The sequence below is a fragment of the Manihot esculenta genome, chromosome 11 (assembly GCF_001659605.2).
Source record: "Manihot esculenta cultivar AM560-2 chromosome 11, M.esculenta_v8, whole genome shotgun sequence".
In the NCBI taxonomy this organism is placed as follows: domain Eukaryota; kingdom Viridiplantae; phylum Streptophyta; class Magnoliopsida; order Malpighiales; family Euphorbiaceae; genus Manihot; species Manihot esculenta.
The window spans coordinates 11379255-11385254 of record NC_035171.2 but is presented as its reverse complement, the minus strand read 5'-3'; positions in this window follow the sequence as shown (position 1 = coordinate 11385254).

The following is a 6000-nucleotide window of genomic DNA, read 5'->3' as shown; positions in this document are numbered from 1 at the left end:
ATTCCAGCTGGTTTCTGATGCTCTAGTTTCACCCTCTGGCAAACCTCACAAGCTGTCACAAACTGCACCACTTCTTCTTCATGGCTGGCCACCAATAGACCCTTTTCAGATCCTGGTACATCTTGGTGGCTCTTGGGTGAACACTATACCTCGCATTATGAGCTTCCCTCATAATGTCTTCCTTTACACGCCTATCTGGTACACAAAGTCGACTCCCATAACGGAGGATCCCTTTGCTATCAAATTTGAACTCTGTACTGTTGCCTGACTGAACAGTCCTGGCAATTTTCATCAACTCTGGGTCCTCGTGCTGTTTCTGAGCTATCTACTCCAGAAACACATGTGTCACTCTCATCTGTGCTATCAACGCACCTGTACCAGACAACTCTAGTTGTAACCCCTTTGCTAAGAGCTTGTAAAGCTCCATCACGACTGGTCTCCGCTCTGCTGCTAAGTCCAGGAGCCTTTGACTACACCCTGGCAATGGTAAGTACAGAGATGTTATATACACATATACATATATGACAGGAAGACCAGGTGCTCGATTCTACGCCCTGGCACGGCAGAGTTACCGGGACTATGTGGTGACAGGTTTACCCTTGATGTGAATTGTCTGTGATGGAGCTATCAGGAAAAGCCCACCCAGCAAACTCATTGGCGAACTCTCCCCATGACATGTTGTCAATCCTAGGCTCCATATAGTTCTTGAACCATTCTCTGGCCTTCTTGTGACAACACAAAATAACTAAGTCAAGCACAATTCTAACTTTATACACAACTGTTACATCTCTTTAATATTACATGTCCACTCTAAGCTATTACAAATCTCTTTATTCTTTCTGTACTCAGCTAATACACAATCCTCATTACTGACAGGCAGAGCTAACACTGGTGCTGTTGTCAATCTCCTCTTGAGCTCCTCAAAGCTCTCTTCGCACTGGTCTGACCAGACAAACTTCTGGTTCTTCTGAGTCAGTTTGGTCATAGGAGCCGCTATCTTTGAGAAGTCCTGAACGAACCTCCTGTAGTAACCTGCTAGTCCCAGAAAGCTTTTAATCTCAGTCACTGTAGTGGATCTGGGCCAGTTAGCTACAGCCTCTATCTTCTTGGGGTCTACCTCAATACCCTCTGCTGATACCACATGTCCCAAGAAGGAAATGCTCCTCAACCAAAACTCACACTTCGAGAACTTGGCATATAAACCATGCTCTCTCAGTGTCTGCAGAACTATCCTCAGATGCTGGGCATGCTCCTCTACATCTCTGGAATACACTAAGATATCATCAATGAAAACAATGACAAAGTGATCCAGAAACTCACTGAAAACTCTGTTCATGAGATCCATGAATGCTGCAGGGGCGTTAGTCAACCCGAACGGCATCACTAAGAACTCATAATGCCCATATCTGGTCCTGAAAGCTGTCTTTGGCACATCTGCCTCTCTGACTCTCAACTGATGATACCCGGATCTCAGATCTATTTTAGAGAAACAACCTGCTCCAGCTAGCTGGTCGAATAGATCATCAATCCTAGGTAAAGGATACCTATTCTTGGTAGTGACCTTGTTCAACTGCCTGTAATCGATACAAAGTCTGAGGGATCCATCCTTCTTTCTGACAAAGAGCACTGGAGCACCCCAAGGTGAGGTACTAGGGCGGATGAAACCCTTATCTACCAAATCCTGCAACTGTTCTTTCAACTCTTTTAACTCTGCTGGCGCCATCCTGTAGGGAGGAATAGAGATAGGTCTGGTACCAGGCAGCAATTCTATTTCAAATTCTATCTCCCTACCAGGTGGTAGTCCTGGTAAATCGTCTGGGAACATATCGAGAAACTCTCAGACTACTGGTACTGTGGCTGGTTCCCTAACCTGACTGTCTAGCTCTCTCACATGAGCTAGAAACCCCTGACAACCCCTCCTAAGCAAACGACGAGCCTGAAGGGCTGAAATCATACCTCTGGGTGTACCTCTCTTGTCTCCTCTGAAGACACACTCTGACCCATCCTGGTCTCTAAGACTAACTATCTTCTCTCTACAGTCCAAAGTAGCACTATATGCAGATAGCCAATCCATCCCTAGAATGACATCAAAATCCGTCAAATCTAGAACCACAAGGTCAGCTGGAAGGCATCTACCCTCTATGAACACTGGACTGAAACGACAGACTGACACTGCCACTAATGGGTCACACTTGGGTCCACTGACCCAAAGAGGATACTCTAACTCAGAACTGATCAAACCCAATCTCGCTATGGCTCTCGAAGCAATAAAAGAATGAGAAGCACCGGGGTCCATCAAAGCATACACATCTGAACACCCAATGATGAGATTACCTGACACCACTGTGTTCGACGTGTTAGCCTCCTCCTGTATCACAGTGAAAATCCGTGCTGGGGCTACCGGATTTCCACCTCAGGAACCTGCTGCTGAAGTAGATGCTGCCCCTCTCCCTCTACCTCTGCCACTACTCTGAGGCATGACTGGAGCTACTGGCTGAACTACTGGCTGTACCACACTGCCTGAACTCATCTGCTGGGATGGTGCAAAAGTCACCTGAGGACAATCCCGAGCAATATGCCCTTCCGGTCCACATCTAAAACAAGCTGTAGATCCCAACCGACAAGCTCCTCCATGTGGTCTACCACATCTTCTGCATACGGGATAAGCTGTGCCAGAGCTTGAGCCACTACCTATTCCCAGACTAGACTTGGCTTTATTCCAGAACTTATTCTTTAACCCTTTTGCTCTATCCCATCTCTTGCTGCTACCTGAGGGTGCTGAACTGGGGGCTTTAGAACCCGAAGCCTGTGCCTTTGACTGTTTCTGAATATTGGCACTAGCTTCCATTTTCCTGGCTGCGTCCACTATAGTGTGGAAACTCTCCTTCTCAGCTGGAAGAATCAAGGAAGCATACCTGGGATGCAGTCTCATAGTATATCTCCTTGCCTTCTTTTGATCAGTATCATAGGCTTGACCCACATACTGAAGCAAATCCAGGAATTTATCTGTGAATTCATCAACACTCATTTCGTCTGTCTGTCTCAACTGCTCAAATTCAATTACTTTCATCTCCCTGGAGCTATCAGGGAAAGCCCACCCTGCAAACTCATTGGCGAACTCTCCCCATGACATGTTGTCGATCCTAGGCTCCATATAGTTCTTGAACCATTCTCTGGCCTTCTTACATTTCAGTGTAAACCCCGCCATTTCTATGGCTCTGCTATCATCTGCTCCCAATTCACTGGTTATCATCCTAACTGATCTGAGGTATTCAAATGGATCATCTCCCGTATGATATTTAGGAGCATCCAATTTCAGGTACTCCGTCATTTGCACCTTACCTCCAGATGAGCTAGGTTGATGTCTGTCAACAATAGGGGCTACTGGTTCTGGTGGTGGTGGTGGTACTGGTTCATTTAGCTCTGGGTGTGCTGCACTTGGATGAGTAGGGGAAGGTGAATACATAGGATATGGTGGGTAATAAGGAGGATAAGGCATATATGGCATGTAAGGAGGATATGGGACAAAACTAGAGTACTCCGACATACCTCCCAGCGGATACTCTGGGTCCTGCGGAAAGGCTGGATAGCCAAAATCTGAGGTCTGAGCGCCTCCCTGCGACTCTCCCATACCTTCCTCAAATCTGCCTATACCCATGCTGTCATCTCTAGACTGGTCAATCTCCATAGCCTCCCTCCTTTCCTCTGATCTTCCTCCCCTAGCTGTTCCCCTTCTGCTCTCGTCGATAGACCTTCTAGGGTCTATTGACGTACCTTCCCTGCTAGATCTCTGAGACCTTGTCCTCGGCAATGCAGGAGGACGAGCAGCTGTTCTCTCACTCTCTGGTGGGACTCCAGTCAATCGAGCTGATCGACGAGTTCCTCTCATCTTAACTCTGGAAAACAACACATAAGATAACACTTTAGCATATAAACTATGAAACATACCAAAACATTTTAGAAACACATAAATCTAACCCTTCTAGAGACTTTCGGCAACCGGAACTCCATCAAAAAGTAGAATTCCGATGCCAGACTCTAGCCGGGTATTACAAGAATCTCCAAGACTTGATTTTGAACTCTAACCAGATTACAGGAATGATTCCAGTGGAGATTGGAAATTGCACCAATCTCAAGAATCTTGTCATATACAACAACAGCTTGAGTGGGAATCTTCCAGCAGAACTAGGTAGAATATCAAATTTGGAGGTCATATGAGCTGGAGAAGATCGGAAAAGAAGAAGAAGAAGAAGAGGAGGAAGAGGAATGAGAGAGAATGGGTATTTTAGTTTTTTTAACTAAAATTAACGGTGATTTAACTGAAAATCTAACGGGAGGGACTAATGTTATAGTTTTTAAAAATCACAGTAACTAAATTGAAGATTTTTTAAAACAGAGGGACAAAAAGTTGCATTTCACTAAATCAGAGGGACTAAATTACAGTTTACCCTTTAAAAAATGATACTCCCTCGGTCTATTTAGTTATGGTTTAAGTTTTTTATACATAAATTAAAAATAATAATAATAATAAAAATAAAAAACACTATATTATTCTTCAATTAAAATATTTATGTAAATATGATCATGAACCTAATTAATATTTTAAAAATATTCCACAGGTAAATTAAGTAAAAAATAGTTAATGAAATATTAAAATCATAAAAATAAAAAAAAATAGAGAGAGTATATCATGATTTTCTAAATTCAGACAACAACTAAAATTTAGCCATTCAAAAAGTTGCTATGTTAGGTGAGTTTGATTTTCTTTGAAAAATAAATTCAATTGAGTCTGTATCTGTATTTTTATTTTTATTTATTTTTTTAAAAAATAAAAATTAAAAATTAGAATAGTAAAATATGAGATCTGTTAAAGTCTGTGAGTACAGTCTGTATTTTTATTTAAAAGTTAAATAAGTTTAATTTAATTTTTTATTAAATAAAATTTTAAATTTTAATTTTAAAATGAAATAAATTTTGATTTAATATAATATTTTTTATAGTTTAAAATATTAAAATTTAATTAATATAAAAATAAAAAATACATAGTAAATGTTTTCAAAATTACAAAACTGAAAATTTATTATTATAAAATATATATTTTTTCCTAAAAAATAATATTTTATCAAGCAAAGATAAAATTTAGTGATTTATTTTATCAAAAAATTAAATTGATTTTATTTTAAACTTAATAAAAATACAATAATTTAAAATAATTTGTATTTACAAGTTATTTTTTATGAAAAATATTTTCTATATAAAATATATTTTCATAGAAAGTGTTTTTCATTAAAATAACTTTTTTCAATATATATATAGATTTTAATACAATTTTTAAAAGGTAAAAAATAATTTTACTTTGTAAAAATAAAAGTTATTTTTTTTAAAAAAATTATTTATTTTATTAAAAAAATATTTTAATCGATTAATTTATTTAAATATTTTAAAAAATAATATTTAAAAATATTTTTAATCTTAATTAGATTTGTTTCCGTTTTGTTGGTGCATTTCCTAGTCAAACTGCCTTAAATGTTTGATGGTTTTGGACCTTGTTTGGTTGGTCACTTGTGTTTGTGGGGACAGAATTTGTCCTATGCTGTGGGCCGAAAGCCTTTTACGAGCTTCAATGGCCAATGCCCCCTGTCTCCTTCTTTCTCTATTAATTCCCCACTCTACCTACCCTACTCATATAATATTTTAAAATTCACTTATTTCGCTTTAATATCTTCATTATAAGTAACTATTATTATATTTTTAAATTTTTTAACATATAATCGATATTTAATAAATATTAAAAATATAGCTATTCGAATAATAAATTTTATATTATTCATAAATATTCAAAAATATATTTAAAAATGAAATATTTTTATACGAAATTAAACTTATTGTTAAAATTATATATAAAAGTAATCTAAAATATATCATGTTTAAATTACTTTTATTTCATTTGCTTATTCAAATCTTAACAATTTTTTCATTAATTTCTAAAAAGTGAAATAA